We start from the raw sequence: 20,483 nt of genomic DNA, 5'->3' as shown, positions 1-20,483 counted from the left end.
ATTGAATTTTAATGCGTTCCTTGAGAAAGCAAAGTTGAAAGATGATGGTAGCAATTACACGGACTGGGTCCGTAACTTGAGGATTATCCTCATTGCTGCACAGAAGAATTACGTCCTGGAAGCACCGCTGAGTGCCAGGCCTACTGCTGGAGCAACACCAGATGTTATGAATGTCTGGCAGAGCAAAGCTGATGACTACTCGATAATTCAGTGTGCCATGCTTTACGGCTTAGAATCGGGACTTCAACGACGTTTTGAACGTCATGGAGCATATGAGATGTTCCAGGAGTTGAAGTTAATATTTCAAGCAAATGCCCGGATTGAGAGATATGAAGTCTCCAATAAGTTCTATAGCTGCAAGATGGAGGAGAATAGTTCTGTCAGTGAGCATATACTCAAAATGTTTGGGTATAATAATCACTTGATTCAATTGGGAGTTAATCTTCCAGATGATTGCGTCATTGACAGAATTCTCCAATCACTGCCACCTAGCTACAAGAGCTTCGCGATGAACTATATTATGCAAGGGATGAATAAGACTATTCCCGAGCTCTTCGCAATGCTGAAAGCTGCGGAGGTAGAAATCAAGAAGGAGCATCAAGTGTTGATGGTCAACAAGACCACTAGTTTCAAGAAAAAGGGCAAAGGGAAGAAGAAGGGGAGCTTCAAAAAGAACAGCAAGCAAGTTGCTGCTAAAGAGAAGAAACCCAAATCTGGACCTAAGCCTGAAACTGAGTGCTTCTACTGCAAGCAGTCTGGTCACTGGAAGCGGAACTGCCCCAAGTATTTGGCGGATAAGAAGGATGGCAAGATGAACAAAGGTATATGCGATATACATGTTATTGATGTGTACCTTACTAATGCTCGCAGTAGCACCTGGGTATTTGATACTAGTTCTGTTGCTAACATTTGCAACTCGAAACAGGGACTACGGATTAAGCAAAGATTGACTAAGGACGAGGTGACGATGCGCATGGGAAATGGTTCCAAAGTCGATGTGATCGCGGTCGGCACGCTACCTCTACATCTACCTTCGGGATTATTATTAGACCTAAATAATTGTTATTTGGTGCCAGCGTTGAGCATGAACATTATATCTGGATCTTGTTTGATGCGAGATGGTTATTCATTTAAATCAGAGAATAATGGTTGTTCTATTTTTATGAGTAAAATCTTTTATGGTCATGCACTCATGAAGAATGGTCTATTCTTATTAAATCTCAATAGTAGTGACACACATATTCATAATGTTGAAGCCAAAAGATGCAGAGTTGATAATGATAGTGCAACTTATTTGTGGCACTGCCGTTTAGGTCATATCGGTATAAAGCGCATGAAGAAACTCCATACTGATGGACTTTTGGAACCACTTGATTATGAATCACTTGGTACTTGCGAACCGTGCCTTATGGGTAAGATGACAAAAACACCGTTCTCCGGTACTATGGAGAGAGCAATAGATTTGTTGGAAATCATACATACAGATGTATGTGGTCCGATGAATGTTGAGGCTCGTGGCGGATATCGTTATTTTCTCACCTTCACAAATGACTTAAGCAGATATGGGTATATCTACTTAATGAAACATACGTGTGAAACATTTGAAAAGTTCAAAGAATTTCAGAGTGAAGTTGAAAATCATCAAAGCAAGAAAATAAAATTCCTACGATCTGATCGTGGAGGAGAATATTTGAGTTACGAGTTTGGTGTACATTTGAAACAATGCGGAATAGTTTCGCAGCTCACGCCACTCGGAACATCACAGCGTAATGGTGTGTCCGAATGTCGTAATCGTACTTTACTAGATATGGTGCGATCTATTATGTCTCTTACTGATTTACCGCTATCGTTTTGGGGTTATGCTCTAGAGACAGCCGCATTCACGTTAAATAGGGCACCATCAAAATCCGTTGAGACGACGCCTTATGAACTGTGGTTTGGCAAGAAACCAAAGTTGTCGTTTCTGAAAGTTTGGGGCTGCGATGCTATGAAAAAGCTTCAACCTGATAAGCTCGAACCCAAATCGGAGAAATGTGTCTTCATAGGATATCCAAAAGAAACTATTGGATACACCTTCTATCATAGACCCGAAGGAAAGAATTTTGTTGCCCCCTTCCACCATACTCCTCGATAATATTGTAGCGGTGCTTAGGCGAAGCCCTGCGACGGTAGAACATCAAGATCGTCACCACGCCATCGTGCTGACGGAACTCTTCCCCGACACTTTGCTGGATTGGAGTCCGGGGATCATCATCGAGCTGAACGTGTGCTAAAACTCGGAGGTGCCGCAGTTTCGGTGCTTGATCGGTCGGGCCGTGAAGACGTACGACTACATCAACCGCGTTGTCATAATGCTTCCGCTGTCGGTCTACGAGGGTACGTAGATCACACTCTCCCCTCTCTTTGCTATGCATCACCGTGATCTTGCGTGTGCGTAGGAAATTTTTTGAAATTACTACATTCCCCAACAAAAAATGCATCTAAGGCTAAAGGCATTCTCAGGAAGTTCAGATTCACCACCTGTATTTATGATACTTGATTGTGTAGAAACACAATCTTTCATTGACATATGTAATCCATGTTATATGTGTATTGTGTGGGCTATGTGCATACTACCGCAACTCTGCGTCACAGACGCCACCACTATCCCTCCAATACCTACCGATGGAGTACGACGATCAATAAGGACGCCGCATAAAACACATGGGTCATCATTATTTACATACCAATGATCCTCTAAGAAGATGGGTAGCCTTTGTCACCATTGTATCTCTAACCCCACATCACAAAGATAATAATATTCTTCAAATCCCAATGGGCTAAATGTTGTGCAAACGACATACACACAATATCAAGAAGAATATTACCACAACCGTATTACGAAGATCATATATCTTATCGGTGTTCATATCATATAAATGCTAGGGTTCATCCGTGTCCATGATAACTAGGGAATTAATCAGACATAGAGACACAAGACATCATCGATGTGTTCATGTCAATAAAAGATCAATGATTGATGTGGTATGCGTACAAATTCACACTATGTTTTGGATTACAACGAGATGAATGAAGGAGTTGATGTCTAGGATGTGGATGCTGTTGATGATGGTTTATGGTGTGAACTTCAGGATCGAATGTATGGCGAGGTGGTGCCCTTCTGCCAATTCCCACTCCGGATGTCTTCTAGAGGTGAGGTTTTCTGCTTTTGTTTCGCGAGCTAGAGTCTATCCATTCATCACATCTGAGATCTGAACGATACTACGGTTGTTGTACGAGCGGTCGTACTCATATGAATATCTTCTACTCTTCTTGAGTGGTGAATGCAACCTGGTTTCTTCCCATGTGCTTATCTCTTTGTATGGTAGGCTTTCATGACGTCTAATTAGCATATTTTACACCAAACATAGGTGTTCCCCATTCAATGCTCCAAATCTCTTGCTTCCTTGTAGTCCTGGTGAAAGCTGGCAAAAAGGTATGCGCAAACGTGGTAAAATACAAAACATCATGTGTCTATGATGCAAAAAAAATCTAAGAAAAACATGTTACAAAATGCACCCATGATATAGATGATGTTTGAGATTCTTTTTTTGCTCATTTATGCGGTATAACAACAATAGATTGCTAATATATTATCTATAAATCAAGACATAGTTGAAGTCGAGGGGTATTAAAGGCTTTGCAAAGCTTAACACAGATAAAATCCAAAATTTCATAAGCTGAATGAATAGGAAAAGTAGTTTCACAAGGTTTCCTCTTAGCGGTGCTTATTTCCACCACTTTCCATAAGCCTGTTTCTGAAAAAAAAGCATAAGGTCAAAAGAGGTGACCCTTACAACATGTTTGGTAACTTTTGGGAAGGGGTAGAGGAATTTAGAGGAGGGAGTTATATGAAGAGATTAGATGTGGGAAGGCCATTTTATTCTAAATCCCCTGTTTGGTCCGATTGAGTATTACACGTGAGAATTTGAGAGATATCTTTATTCCATGTTTGGTTAGTGGGAATTCATGAATATTAGCCGAGAGCAACATAACTTAATTCCCACCCACCCATGCTAATAAATTGTTTTGTTCATAGGCATCTAGTTTTGATCCTAGATCCTTGTTGATGACCCATTGCCTATTTGGTTTTGGTGTATATGACCTTCACACAGTAGCAGGGATTTAAGTACTCATGCCTTGATTACTTACATGAACAAGGATCCAACACACATCTAACAAAATTACCATCAAATCAAGTAACTATATCTAAAGATATTGATGTTTCAGTAACCACACAATATCATAATCATGTTCAGCAGCTAATATGATCATTACACGAAAATATATCACAATCAGTTTGGGGAGCTCATGCGAGCATTCAAAAGGGAGCGAATGTTGCATATCCACCACTCACAAGCCTGCATCATCTTGGGAGAAAGGCTAGTGAAGATGGTAGGAAGAGAACCTCTCCTATATGTTGGATTTGAAACATGGTTGGTTTCCGATGGGTTCACCATTTTCAAGATAGACCGTTTAGTATGGTTAGTAGGTAGCATTTAGTACTCCCTCTGATCCATATTAGTTGTCGCTTAAACATATGTATCTAGATGTATTTCAGTGCTACATCTGTTTGAGCGACAATTAATATGGGCTGAAGGGAGTATGATTTTTCAAGAATCCTATAGGATTGAAGAGAATGAGGGCTTAGTATCTGATATGTGCACATCTTGGCCGTGAGACTTCATGGAAGCATGAAAGAGGATGATGCAAGAGGTGCTGAAGTATGTCTTTGTTGACTCCATGGATGTTCTTGAGCCCTTCTTGTCATTGTTACACTGCATTCGTTTCGAGACTTCTAAAACCATGCACATGTATCTATGGTTCATTAAGTTAGAGTCATTGTCGGTGTCAAAACTGGCGGATCTCGGGTAGGGGGTCCCGAACTGTGCGTCTAGGCCGGATGGTAACAGGAGGCAAGGGACACGAAGTTTTACCCAGGTTCGGGCCCTCTTGATGGAGGTAAAACCCTACGTCCTGCTTGATTAATATTGATGATATGGGTAGTACAAGAGTAGATCTACCACGAGATCGGAGAGGCTAAACCCTAGAAGCTAGCCTATGGTATGATTCTTGTTCTGTACGTTGTCCTACGGACTAAAACCCTCCGGTTTATATAGACACCGGAGAGGGTTAGGGTTACACAAAGTCGGTTACAATGGTAGGAGATCTATATATCCGTATCGCCAAGCTTGCCTTCCACGCCAAGGAAAGTCCCTTCCGGACACGGGACGAAGTCTTCAATCTTGTATCTTCATAGTCCAGGAGTCCGGCTGAAGATATAGTCCGGCCATCCAGACACCCCCTAATCCAGGACTCCCTCAGTAGCCCCCGAACCAGGCTTCAATGACGATGAGTCCGGCACGCAGATTGTCTTCGGCATTGCAAGACGGGTTCTCCTCCAAATTCCGTGTACCTGTTGAATAAAGTCCGGCTTCTTGTAAATGTTGCGCTCCTTGGCTTCTACGCCCAATAATGGCCGTCTCCCACGTGTCAAACGAATATGAAAATTCTGAGTGTTTTTACATCCACACCCCTAGCCACGTAAATGAGCCGCCCATTTAAGAAGACGAGGATTTAGATCCAAACCGCACCTTCTCCCCCTTGCGAGTGTCCATCAGAGCGCATCCGACAAAGGTCCATACCACCATGGCCAGCCGTCGCAACTCCTCCTTTCGCCCTTCCAGCCCTCAGCTCCTAGAGTTCTATGGCCTCCAGCTACACAATCTTACGCCTGCCTCCGTATTGCATATCGCGGGCTTCGTAGCCCTCTGCGAGCTGTTTTTGGGTGTTGAGGCTCATTTCGGGCTGTGGAAAGAGCTATTCTGCCTTGTGCCCCGTTCTCAGAAGAGGCCAATATATCAAGTGGGTGGAGCCGAAGTGTGGCGCATCGCCGGGACCGGATATCTATCCGGAACCCCAAAGAAGGTGTCCGAGGACTGGCCTTCGGAATGGTTTTACATAGAGGACGTCCCGCTACCGGATCCTGTCCGGATCGGCCTCCCTGAGTTCGTCAGTGCTCCACTAAAGAAGCGCCTAAGTTGGCATCCACGGAGCCCTCAGAGGGAAAATGACAAGGACGTCCTTTACCTGATGGGCCGGATAAGATTGTTAGCTCATTCCAGACTGACCATGATCGGGGTCGTGGCCGCATGCATCATGCGAGGGGTGCAGCCACTACAGTATAGAGGCCACCCCATGTGGGATTTCAACAGGGAGGACGATGCCACCCGCTACGGCCATAAGGGACCGGATTCGGCTGCAGCCCTAACAAAGACCTTGTCCGCTTTGTACAAGGGAGAAGAGGAGGAATTTCTCCGCGTCAACCCACAGGGTGGATTTTCTATGTACAATCCCCCAAGCTGGGTAAGTGGTCACATTTACTTGCCCATTCGTTTTATATTCCCATTGTTAAATATTCAGTCTAACGACTTCAACGCAGGAACTGCGCCAGGCTGTTAAAGAAATAAACAGCCCTCCTCCACAACCCGAGGACCCAGGACGGTCCCTCGACCCGGCCTCTCAAGAGGATTCGGACTTATCTGTGGAGCTGATTGATGGAGTGTTCCATCAATTGAGCAAGGACAACGCCTTGGTGGCCATTACGGCCGATTACCCAGGGCTAATCCCGGCCTCCCAGGTAACTGAGATCGAAGTCCCAGTACCCTAAATAGGGGTCCGCCCTCTCGTGTTTTCAGTTTCCTGATTACAACCGAGCTTTGCAGGGGAGGTTTTTGAGACGGGAGGCCAAACCTGCGGCGACAAGCCAATGAGGGGCCGCAGGGCCCCGTGGGCAGAAAAGAGGCGCTGTCCGGACCGAGGTGTCAGTGCAAAGGTATGGCGCGCCCCCTTATCCTAGGTGTTATACCTTCAAGGCATATTAACACTCGTGCTCTCTTCAGGACAAAGAGACCTCGCCGGACTATATCCGGAGAGGCTGTCAATCATGCCTCCACCAGCCAGGCTCCAAAGCCTGGTCCGGAGGCGGAGGCGAACACAAGGCGCGCACCAGACGCTCCTCCGACGGAGGATGTGGACAGGTTGTCTGCCACCAACTCTGAGGTGGAGAGTGCCATGAACCACAGGCGTCGCCGGACAATTCTTCCCGATGCTTGTTTCTCCCGAGAGGCATTAAATGCCTTCAATTCGGGAGATGCGTACCTCTGTGCCGCTCAAAATGGTCTAGCCAGAGCCACGGAGCAATATGTAAAAGACATACGGGTAAGAAAATTTTGGTAATTATATATATATATATATATACCAGTAGCCCCCGAGACTTGAAACAGTTAGAATAACTGATTTTAAGGATCATTTGTTATGCAGGTTCTTACAAAAAAGAATTCCCTACTGTCCCAGGAGCTGGAAGAGTGCAAAGCCCAACTTGAGGCCGCACTAGCCGCGGCAGGGGAGCCCAAGGAGACCCCCTCTGGTAATATACACTTCGAAAGATAAGTGTTTTGCGAAGCAAGGCATGGGTGCGAATCTGACAAATGAAATTGCAGATGGCACCGGATTGAGTCCGGAAAGGCAACAACTCCTACGCCAGCTGAAGGCTGGTGAGAAGGTGCAGACAAAGGTGAGGCGGGAGAGGAACGATCTCCAAGATGCCAACACCAAGCTGGGCGTCGACCTTAAAGATGTTCGTGCCCAGCTGTCAGACTCCGTTAAGGAGAATCAGCTGCTTCGGCGCGGCATATTTAGTAAGTGCTTGAACGAACCTTTGAAAAAAAGTTCGGTGGGGAAGTCGACTAACAGAGTAATGTCTGTAGGTGTGCTAACAGGTCGTCCTGCAGAGGAGATGCCCGGTTCTATGGGTGACCTTCTTCCCGAGCTCTCGCAACTGCTCAAGCGAGTTCGGCAGGCGATGCAAGGCGTCGCCCAGGCCTTGTGGCCATCCATCTCCATGCCCGAAGGTCTTGGAGAGCTTGCGGAGAAGCTAAAGGGAGCACGGCGGCGCTTCCGATTGTGGAAGATATCGGCCTGCTGTCAAGGCGCTAGGGAGGCCTGGGCCATGGTGAAGACGTGGTACACAAAGGCTGACCCCAACCACATGGCCGAGGTCGGTCCCGTGGGGCCCGATGGGAAGGAGATCCTTGTAAGCTTAGTATACGGACAAGTAGAATTGGCCGCAAAGTATTCCCAACAGGACTGTAAATTAGACAGCCTGTTAGATGGTATTGAAGAGGAATACAATTAGTCAGAATGACTATGTAATTTAATTGACATTTATAATGCCTTCTAGACGGATTGTAGATCGTTTGTCATGGCCGACCTTTTCGCTTCAGCCTCGGGACCTGACGGTCCAGAGTGTGTTCGAATTCCCATGCGGTTATATAAGAACCGGGGAATGCATGGAGACCAGGCGTAGGGGTCATTAGTGCGGGAACAGACAAGTGCCCGACTAGTTATGTTATATTACATGGTTAGTAAGAAACATCTTCCAGGGAGAATAGTTCCGTTAGGGGTTCCTTTCCCTGGGAGGCATGCCCTAAAGTGCATGCCCATTCTGCGAAAAAGAAGCGGGAAAAAGCATCCGGGGCGCATAAATAAATAAGTGAAAAGATCATCTTTTAGGTCACCGACCGAATATTCCCTTAAGAACGCTAGCTTTCGGCTTCACCCAGTTTGAGGTATGCATCCGGCTGATCCGGCAGTAACAATCGCAGAGGTGTTCCCTTTACCGCCTAACTGAATAATCGGGAACGTAGGGGTAAGCACAGGAGCCAGGCAACCCAGCTTGGCCAAAACTTAAGTCATATCGATGCATATAATGGTGAAATAAAAGGTACATGCGGAAGTGTAACACATGTGTTGGGCATGAAGCCCGTATAAATAAGCTTCTGTTAAAAGAAGCCCCCATGTTTAATGAGTGCGAATAGCACGTCATTTGATGAGCCTTTAAAGGCTATAAGAGAAAGGAAGGGGAGAAGGAGAGAAATGTAAGACACACATTATATAAAAAATGGACAGAGGAAGGATACGAACACAGAGTCCGGCGCTAGGCATAGAATCTTCGGAGATGGGCTGCGTTCCATGGGTTCGGCTCGAGTCGGTTATCCGATGCATCTCGCAGGCGGTACGCTCCACCAGTCAGGACTTGGTCAATTATGAAGGGACCTTCCCACTTGGGCTTGAGTTTTTCCTTTTTCTTGTCCAGCAGGCGTAGAACTAATTCGCCAACGTTGTAATTTTTGGCCCGTACTTCTCTGCTTTGGTATCTTCGAGCCTGCTGTTGATAGAATGCGGAACAGGCTTTTGCCACGTCACGCTCCTCCTCCAATGCGTCCAAACTGTCCTGCCGATCGAGCTCGGCTTCTCTTTCTTCGTACATGCGCACTCGAGTGAGTCATGAATTATGTCGCAAGGCAAAACTGCCTCTGCGCCGTACACCATAAAGAATGGTGTGTATCCGGTGGTGCGATTCGGCATGGTCCGCAGCCCCCAGAGTACGGAGTCGAGCTCCTCTACCCACTGCATGTTAGATTCCTTGAGGGACCGCACTAATCTGGGTTTGATGCTGCTCATGATAAGACCATTTGCACGTTCGACCTGGCCGTTAGTTTGTGGGTGATAGACGGAAGCATAATCGAGCTTGATGCCCATGTTTTTGCACCAGAGTTTTACCTCGTCGGCCGTAAAGTTCGTGCCGTTATCAGTGATGATGCTGTGGGGGACGCCGTAACGGTGTACAACCCCGGATATAAAGTCTATCACTGGTCCGGATTCGGCCGTCTTAACAGGCTTGGCTTCTATCCATTTGGTGAATTTATCCACCATGACCAGTAAGTATTTTTGCTTGTGGGTTCTGCCTTTAAGGGGTCCAACCATGTCAAGCCCCCAGACCGCGAAGAGCCAAGTGATGGGGATAGTTTGGAGGGCAGTGGGTAGCATATGGCTTTGGTTTGCAAAGAGCTGGCAACCGACGCATCGTTGGACTAAGTCCTGGGCGTCTGCCCGGGCCATCGGCCAATAAAAGCCTGTACGGAAGGCCTTGCTTACAAGGGACCGAGCTGCAGCGTGATGACCGCCGAGTCTGGCATGAATTTCAGCCAGGAGGTTCCGCCCTTCCTCTTCGGAGATGCACCTTTGAAGGACTCCGGTAGTGCTTTTCTTATAAAGCTCTCCCTCGTGGACTTTGTAGACTTTGGATCGCCGCACTATGCAGTGTGCCTCATTTTGGTCCTCGGGGAGTTCCTGCCTAGTAAGGTAGGCGAGGAATGGTTCTGTCCACGGGGCGATGACGACCATTATTACGTGGGCTGAAGGTGTTATTTCATTGGCAGAGCCTCCGATTGTGTCAGAATGTTCAGTGTCGGGCAATGTGGTTGGGTCCGGGCTGTTATTGTTCGGCTTCCCTTCCCATACTACGGATGGCTTGAACAGCCTTTCCAAGAAGATGTTGGGGGGGGGTACTACATCGCGTTTTGCGCCGATGCGTGCCAGGACATCTGCCGCCTGATTATTTTCCCGGGCTATATGGTGAAATTCAAGCCCTTCGAACCGAGCTGACATTTTTAGGACGGCGTTGCAGTAAGCTGCCATTTTTGGATCCTTGGCATCGAAGTCTCCATTTATTTGGGATATTGCGAGGTTCGAGTCCCCGTGCACCTCTAGGCGTTGAATGCCCATGGATACTGCCATCCGGAGACCATGTAAAAGGGCCTCATATTCGGCTTCATTGTTGGAGTCTGTGTACATAATCTAGAGTACGTATTGAACTGTGTCTCCTACGGGGGACGTCAAAACGACGCCAGCCCCTAGTCCGGCCAACATCTTGGAGCCGTCAAAATGCATGATCCAATTTGAATATGTGCCGTACTCTTTAGGGAGTTCGGCCTCCGTCCATTCTGCGACGAAGTCGGCCAAAACTTGCGACTTGATGGCTCGCCGTGGCTTATAAGTTATGTCGAACGGGAGGAGCTCAATGGCCCATTTTGCAATCCGGCCTGTTGCGTCACGGTTGTTTATAATATCGTTAAGTGGTGTTGGAAATATGCCCTAGAGGCAATAGTAAATTGGTTATTATTATATTTCCTTGTTCATGATAATCGTTTATTATCTATGCTAGAATTGTATTGATAGGAAACTCAGATACATGTGTGGATACATAGACAACACCATGTCCCTAGTAAGCCTCTAGCTGACTAGCTCGTTAATCAATAGATGGTTACGGTTTCCTGACCATGGACATTGGATGTCGTTGATAACGGGATCACATCATTAGGAGAATGATGTGATGGACAAAGACCCAATCCTAAGCCTAGCACAAGATCATGTAGTTCATATGCTAAAGCTTTTTATAATGTCAAGTATCATTTCCTTAGACCATGAGATTGTGCAACTCCCGGATACCGTAGGAGTGCTTTGGGTGTGCCAAACGTCACAACGTAACTGGGTGGCTATAAAGGTACACTACAGGTATCTCCGAAAGTGTCTGTTGGGTTGACATGAATCGAGACTGGGATCTGTCACTCTGTGTAAATGGAGAGGTATCTCTGGGCCCACTCGGTAGGACATCATCATAATGTGCACAATGTGATCAAGGAGTTGATCACGGGATGATGTGTTACGAAACGAGTAAAAGAGACTTGCCGGTAACGAGATTGAACAAGGTATTGAGATACCGACGATCGAATCTCGGGCAAGTATCGTACCGCTAGACAAAGGGAATTGAATACGGGATTGATTAAGTCCTTGACATCGTGGTTCATCTGATGAGATCATCGTGGAACATGTGGGAGCCAACATGGGTATCCAGATCCCGCTGTTGGTTATTGACCGGAGAGTCATCTCGGTCATGTCTGCATGTCTCCCGAACCCGTAGGGTCTAGACACTTAAGGTTCGGTGACGCTAGGGTTATAGAGATATTAGTATGCGGTAACCCGAAAGTTGTTCGGAGTCCCGGATGAGATCCCGGATGTCACGAGGGGTTCTGGAATGGTCCGGAGGTAAAGAATTATATATAGGAAGTGCTATTTCGGCCATCGGGACAAGTTTCGGGGTCACCGGTATTGTACCGGGACCACCGGAAGGATCATCGGTGATTTGGATCACGACGAATATGACTCCATCAACCCCGTTCTCTTGAACACTTCCGCGCGCGATCTACAAGGGTATGTAGATCCACTCCTCCCTCGTTGCTAGATGACTCCATAGATAGATCTTGGTGACACGTAGGAAAATTTTGAATTTATGCTACGTTCCCCAACAGTGGTATCAGAGCTAGGTCTATGCGTAGATTCTATGCACGAGTAGAACACAAAGTAGTTGTGGGCGTTGATTTTGTCAATTTACTTGCCGTTACTAGTCTTATCTTGATTCGGCGGCATCGTGGGATGAAGCGGCCCGGACCGACCTTACACATACTCTTACGTGAGACTGGTTCCACCGACTGACATGCACTAGTTGCATAAGGTGGCTAGCGGGTGTCTGTCTCTCCCACTTTAGTCGGATCGGATTTGATGAAAAGGGTCCTTATGAAGGGTAAATAGCAATTGGCATATCACGTTGTGGTTTTGCGTAGGTAAGAAACGTTCTTGCTAGAAACCCATAGCAGCCACGTAAAACATGCAAACAACAATTAGAGGACGTCTAACTTGTTTTTGCAGGGTATGCTATGTGATGTGATATGTCCAAGAAGAATGTGATGAATGATATGTGATGTATGAGATTGATCATGTTCTTGTAATAGGAATCACGACTTGCATGTCGATGAGTATGACAACCGGCAGGAGCCATAGGAGTTGTCTTTATTTATTTATGACCTGCGTGTCAACATAAACGTCATGTAATTACTTTACTTTATTGCTAACCGTTAGCTGTAGTAGTAGAAGTAATAGTTGGCGAGACAACTTCATGGAGACACAATGATGGAGATCATGATGATGGAGTTCATGGTGTCATGCCGGTGACGATGATGATCATGGAGCCCCGAAGATGGAGATCAAAAGGAGCAATATGATATTGGCCATATCATGTCACTATTTGATTGCATGTGATGTTTATCATGTTTATACATCTTATTTGCTTAGAACGACGGTAGTAAATAAGATGATCCCTCATTAAAATTTCAAGAAAGTGTTCCCCCTAACTGTGCACCGTTGCGAAAGTTCGTCGTTTCGAAGCACCACGTGATGATCGGGTGTGATAGATTCTTACGTTCGAATACAACGGGTGTTGACGAGCCTAGCATGTACAGACATGGCCTCGGAACACATGCAAAACACTTAGGTTGACTTGACGAGCCTAGCATGTACAGACATGGCCTCGGAACACAAGAGACCGAAAGGTCGAGCATGAGTCGTATGGTAGATACGATCAACATGAAGATGTTCACCGATGATGACTAGTCCGTCTCACATGATGATCGGACACGGCCTAGTTGACTCGAATCATGTAATCACTTAGATGACTAGAGGGATGTCTATCTGAGTGGGATTTCATAAGATGAACTTAATTATCCTGAACATAGTCAAAAGGTCTTCGCAAATTATGTCGTAGCTCGCGCTTCAGTTCTACTGTTTAGATATGTTCCTAGAGAAAATTTAGTTGAAAGTTGATAGTAGCAATTATGCGGACTAGGTCCGTAAAATGAGGATTGTCCTCATTTGCTTCATAGAAGGCTTATGTCCTTAATGCACCGCTCAGTGTGCTGAACCTCGAACATCGTCTGTGGATGTTGCGAACATCTGACATACACATTTTGATAACTACGTGATAGTTCAGTTAAACGGTTTAGAGTTGAGGCACCGAAGACGTTTTGAAACGTCGTGAAACATATGAGATGTTTCGAGGGCTGAAATTGGGATTTTAGGCTCGTGCCCACGTCAAGAGGTATAAGACCTCCGACGATTTTCTTAGCCTACAAACTAAGGAGAAAAGCTCAATTGTTGAGCTTGTGCTCAGATTGTCTGAGTACAACAATCATTTGAATCGAGTGGGAGTTGATCTTCCAGATGAGATAGTGATGTTTCTCCGAAGTCATTACCACCAAGCTGCTAGAGCTTCGTGATGAACTATAATGTATCGGGGACATATATGATGATCCTTGAGATATTCGCGATGTTTGAAACCACAAAAGTAGAAATCAAGAAGGAGCATCAATTATTGATGGTTGGTGAAACCACTAGTTTCAAGAAGGGCAAGGGCAAAAGGGGATACTTCATGAAACGACAAATCAGCTGCTGCTCTAGTGAAGAAACCCTAGGTTGAACCCAAACCCGAGACTAAGTGCTTCTGTAATAAGGGGAATAGACACTGGAGCAGAATTACCCTAGATACTTGGTAGATGAGAAGGCTAGCAAGGTCGATAGAAGTATATTGGATATACATTGTGTTAATGTGTACTTTACTAGTACTCCTAGTAGCACCAGGGTATTAGATACCGGTTCGGTTGCTAAGTGTTAGTAACTCGAAATAACAACTATGGAATAAACGGAGACTAGCTAAAGGTGAGCTGACGATATGTGTTGGAAGTGTTTCCAAGGTTGATATGATCAAGCATCGCACACTCCCTCTACCATCGAGATTGGTATTAAAACCTAAATAATTGTTATTTGGTGTTTGCGTTGAGCATAGACATGATTGGATTATGTCTATCGCAATACGGTTATTCATTTAAAGAGAATAATGGTTACTCTATTTATTTGAATAATACCTTCAATGGTCTTACACCTGAAATGAATGGTTCATTAAATCTCGATCGTAGTGATACACATGTTCATGCCAAAAGATATAAGATAGTAATGATAGTACCACCTACTTGTGGCACTGCCACTTAAGTCATATCGGTATAAAACACATGAAGAAGCTCCATGTTGATGGATCTTTGGGCTCACTCGTTTTGAAAAGTTTGAGACATGCGAACCATGTCTATTGGTGTATATACATGAAGAAACTCCATGCAAATGGACCGTTTGGACTCACTTGATTTTGAATCACTTGAGACATGCAAATCATACCACATGGGCAAGATGACTGAAAGCCTCGTTTTCAGTAAAATGGAACTAGAAAGCAACTTGTTGGAAGTAATACATTTTGATGTGTGCAATCCAATGAGTGCTGAGGCATGTAGTGGATATCGTTATGTTCTTACTTCACAGATGATTTGAGTAGATGTTGAGTATATTTACTTGATGAATCACGAGTCTGAATTATTGAAAGGTTCAAGTAATTTCAGGGTGAAGTTGAAAGATCGTCGTGACAAGAGGATAAAATATCTATGATATGATCATAGAGATGAATATCTGAATTACGAGTTTGGCACAGAATTAAGACATTGTGGAAATTGTTTCACAACTAATACAGCCTGGAACACCATAGTGTGATGGTGTGTCCGAACATCATAACTGCACCCCATCGGATATGATGCATACCATGATGTCTCTTATCGAATTACCACAATAGTTTATGGGTTAGGCATTAGAGACAACCACATTCACTTTAAAAGGGGCACCACGTAATTCCGATGAGATGACACCGTATGAACTATGGTTTAGGGAAACCTAAGCTGTCATTTCTTAAAAGTTTGGGGCTGCGACGCTTATGTGAAAAAGTTTCAGGCTGATAAGCTCGAACCCAAAGCGGATAAATGCATCTTCATAGGACACCCAAAATAGTTGGGTATACCTCCTGTCTCAGATCCGAAGGCAATAAGGGATTGTTTCTGGAATTGGGTCCTTTCTCGAGGAAAAGTTTCTCTCGAAAGAATTGAGTGGGAGGATGGTGGAGACTTGATGAGGTTATTGAATCGTCTCTTCAACTAGTGTGTGGCAGGGCACAGGAAGTTGTTCCTGTGGCACCTACACCAATTGAAGTGGAAGCTTATGATAGTGATCATGAAACTTCAAATCGAGTCACTACCAAACCTCGTGGGATGACAAGGATGCGTACTACTTCAGAGTGGTACGTGATCCTGTCTTGGAAGTCATGTTGCTAGACAACAATGAACCTACGAGCTATGGAGAAGCGATGGTGGGCCCGGATTCCGATAAATGGCTCGAGGACATAAAATCCGAGAGAGGATCCATGTATGAAAACAAAGTGTAGACTTTGGCAGAACAGCTCGATGGTCGTAAGGCTGTTGAGAGCAGATGGATTTTTAAAAGGAAGACGGACAATGATGGTAAGTATCACCATTGAGAAAGCTCGACTTGTCGTTAAGATGTTTCCCGACAAGTTCAAGGAGTTGACTATGATGAGACTTTCTCACACGTAGCGATGCTAAAAGTCTGTTGGAATTATATTAGCGATTACTGCATTATTTATGAAATCTTGCAGATAGGATGTCAAAACAAGTTTTCTTACCAAGTTTTCGTAAGAAAAGTTGTATGTGATACAATAGAAGGTTTTGTCAATCCTGAAAGATGCTAACAAGTATGCAAAGCTCCAGCAATCCTTCTAAGAACTGGAGTAAGCATCTCGGAGTTGGAATGTATGCTTTGATGAGATGATCAAAGATTTTGGTGTATACAAAGTTTATGAGAAACTTGTATTTCCAAAGAAGTGAGTGGGAGCACTATAGAATTTCTGATGAGTATATGTTGTTGACATATTGTGGATCAGAAATGACGTAGAATTTCTGGAAAGCATATAGGGTTATTTGGAAAGTGTTTTTCAATGGAAAGCCTGGATTAAGCCACTTGAACATTGAGCATCAAGATCTATAAGGATAGATCAAAACGCTTAATGGTACTTTCAAATGAGCACATACCTTGACATGATCTTGAAGGTGTTCAAGATGGATTAGTCAAAGAAGGAGTTCTTGCCTGAGTTGTAAGGTATGAAGTTAAGACTTAAAGCTCGACCACGGCAGAATAGAGAGAAAGGACGAAGGTCGTCCCCTATGCTTAAGACGTAGGCTCTACAGTATGCTATGCTATGTACCGCACCTGAAGTGTGCCTTGCCATGAGTCAGTCAAGGGGTACAAGAGTGATCCAAGAATGGATCACAGGACAGCGGTCAAAGTTATCCTTAGTAACTAGTGGACTAAGGAATTTTCTCGATTATGGAGGTGATAAAAGAGTTCGTCGTAAAGGGTTACGCCGATGCAAACTTTGACACTAATCCAGATTATTCTGAGTAGTAAACTGGATTCGTATAGTAGAACAGTTATTTGGAATAGCTCCAAATAGAACGTGGTAGCTGCATCTAGGAGATGACATAGAGATTTGTAAAGCACACACGGATCTGAAAGGTTCAGACCCGTTGACTGTAACCTCTCTCACAAGCATAACATGATCAAACCCAGAACTCTTTGGGTGTTAGTCACATGGGGATGTGACCTTGAGTGTTAGTCACATAGCGATGTGAACTGGATTATTGACTCTAGTGCAAGTGGGAGACTGTTGGAAATATGCTCTAGAGGCAATAATAAATTGGTTATTATTATATTTCCTTGTTCATGATAATCGTTTATTATCCATGCTAGAATTGTATTGATAGGAAACTCAGATACATGTGTGGATACATAGACAACACCATGTCCCTAGTAAGCCTCTAGTTGACTAGCTCGTTAATCAATAGATGGTTACGGTTTCCTGACCATGGACATTGGATGTCGTTGATAACGGGATCACATCATTAGGAGAATGATGTGATGGACAAAGACCCAATCCTAAGCCTAGCACAAGATCATGTAGTTCGTATGCTAAAGCTTTTCTAATGTCAAGTATCATTTCCTTAGACCATGAGATTGTGCAACTCCCGGATACCGTAGGAGTGCTTTGGGTGTGCCAAACGTCACAACGTAACTGGGTGGCTATAAAGGTACACTACAGGTATCTCCTAAAGTGTCTGTTGGGTTGGCACGAATCGAGACTGGGATTTGTCACTCTGTGTAAACGGAGAGGTATCTCTGGGCCCACTCGGTAGGACATCATCATAATGTGCACAATGTGATCAAGGAGTTTATCACGGGATGATGTGTTACGAAGCGAGTAAAAGAGACTTGCCGGTAACGAGATTGAACAAGGTATCGAGATACCGACGATCGAATCTCGGGCAAGTATCGTACCGCTAGACAAAGGGAATTGAATACGGGATTGATTAAGTCCTTGACATCGTGGTTCATCCGATGAGATCATCGTGGAACATGTGGGAGCCAACATGGGTATCCAGATCCCGCTGTTGGTTATTGACCGGAGAGTCATCTCGGTCATGTCTGCATGTCTCCCGAACCCGTAGGGTCTACACACTTAAGGTTCGGTGACGCTAGGGTTATAGAGATATTAGTATGCGGTAACCCGAAAGTTGTTCGGAGTCCCAGATGAGATCCCGGACGTCACGAGGGGTTCCGGAATGGTCCGGAGGTAAAGAATTATATATAGGAAGTGCTATTTCGGCCATCGGGACAAGTTTCGGGGTCACCGGTATTGTACCGGGACCACCGGAAGGGTCCCGGGGGTCCACCGAGTGGGGCCACCTACCCCGGGGGGCCACATGGGCTGTAGGGGTGTGCGCCTTGGCCTGTATGGGCCAAGGGAACCAGCCCCAAGAGGCCCATGCGCCAAGAGATGAGGGAAAGGAAGAGTCCTAAAGGGGGAAGGCACCTCCTAGGTGCCTTGGGGAGGTGGGACTCCTCCCTGGCCGCACCCTTCCTTGGAGGAAGGGCCAAGGCTGCGCCCCGCCCTCTCCCTTGGCCCTATATATAGTGGGGGGAAGGGAGGGCAACCATACCTAAGCCCTGGCGCCTCCCTCTCCCTCCCATGACACATCCCCCTCCTCCCGCAGCGCTTGGCGAAGCCCTGTTGGAATCCCGCTACTTCCACCACCACGCCGTCGTGCTGCTGGATATCCATCAACCTCTCCTCCCCCCTTGCTGGATCAAGAAGGAGGAGACGTCGCTGCTCCGTACGTGTGTTGAACGCGGAGGTGCCGTCCGTTCGGCGCTAGGATCATCGGTGATTTGGATCACGACGAGTACGACTCCATCAACCCCGTTCTCTTGAACGCTTCCGCGCGCGATCTACAAGGGTATGTAGATCCACTCCTCCCTCGTTGCTAGATGACTCCATAGATAGATCTTGGTGACACGTAGGAAAATTTTGAATTTATGCTACGTTCCCCAACAAGTGGTACTTCCGAGGCTACTGTTATTGAACACTCTTGAAAGTAGTGTCGTAGCTTCCAGGATGCCATGAATACCGCGTAAGCAATCTTTTGATAATGCGGGTACCGTGATTTGCACGGAGTGAGGACAGTGGACACATAATAGACCGACTTTTGAAGGGGGAATTTGTGTCCGTCCGTTTCTCGTTCGATGACGAGCACTGCGCTTACAACCTGATGTGTTGCTGTAATGTACAATAGCATTGGTTCGCCAATGTTTGGCGCGGCCAGGACTGGGTTTGTTGCCAATATGGCTTTTATTTCGTCGAGTCCGGCCGTGGCTGCATCCGTCCATTCGAAGTGTTCGGTGCGCCGAAGGAGGCGGTAAAGGGGTAGGGCCTTTTCTCCCAAGCGGGAGATAAAGCGGCTTAGAGCCACCACGCATCCGGTTAATTTTTGTATTTGTTTGAGGTCCTTTGGGATATCCAATTGTAACAGAGCTCGGATCTTGGCTGGATTTGCTTCAATTCCTCTACCGGATACAATGAAGCCCAAGAGCTTTCCGGCTGGGACGCCAAAAATGCATTTTTCCGGGTTGAGCTTGATGTTGTATGTTCGGAGGTTATCAAATGTGAGCCTCAAGTCGTCTACTAGAGATTCGACATGTCTTGTTTTGACGACCACATCATCTACATATGCCTCCACTGTTTTGCCGATCTGGTTTGCCAGACATGTCTGAATCATGCGCTGATATGTTGCGCCGGCGTTTTTGAGCCCGAAGGGCATTGTGTTGAAGCAGAATGGGCCGTATGGTGTGATAAATGCCATTGCGGCTTGGTCTGATTCTGCCATCTTGATTTGATGGTAGCCGGAATATGCGTCGAGGAAACACAACGAATCGTGTCCTGCGGTAGCGTCGATAATTTGATCGATGCGGGGGAGGGGGAAGGGATCCTTTGGGCAAGCCTTGTTAAGGTCTTTAAAATCAACGCACAGACGCCAGGATTTGTCCTTCTTTGGTACCATCACCAGGTTTGCTAGCCAGTCCAGATATTTTACATCTCTGATGAATCCGGCCTCCAATAGCTTTGCTAGCTCCTCTCCCATGGCCTGTCTCTTAGGTTCGGAAAACGCCGAAGAGCTTGTTTGACAGGTTTGAATCCTTTTAGGATATTTAAGCTGTGCTCGGCCAGCCTGCGTGGGATTCCTGGCATGTCTGAAGGGTGCCAGGCGAAAATGTCCCAGTTCTCTCGTAGGAACTCTCGCAGTGCGGCGTCTACATCAGGGTTTAACTGTGCCCCGATGGAAGCTGTTTTATTGGGGTCCGTTGGATGGACCTGGAATTTGACTATTTCGTCCGCCGGTTTAAAGGAGGTGGACTTGGATCTTTTGTCG

This window comes from Triticum urartu, chromosome 3 (assembly GCF_003073215.2).
Source record: "Triticum urartu cultivar G1812 chromosome 3, Tu2.1, whole genome shotgun sequence".
NCBI lineage: Eukaryota > Viridiplantae > Streptophyta > Magnoliopsida > Poales > Poaceae > Triticum > Triticum urartu.
Note: the sequence above shows the minus strand (reverse complement) of the source record.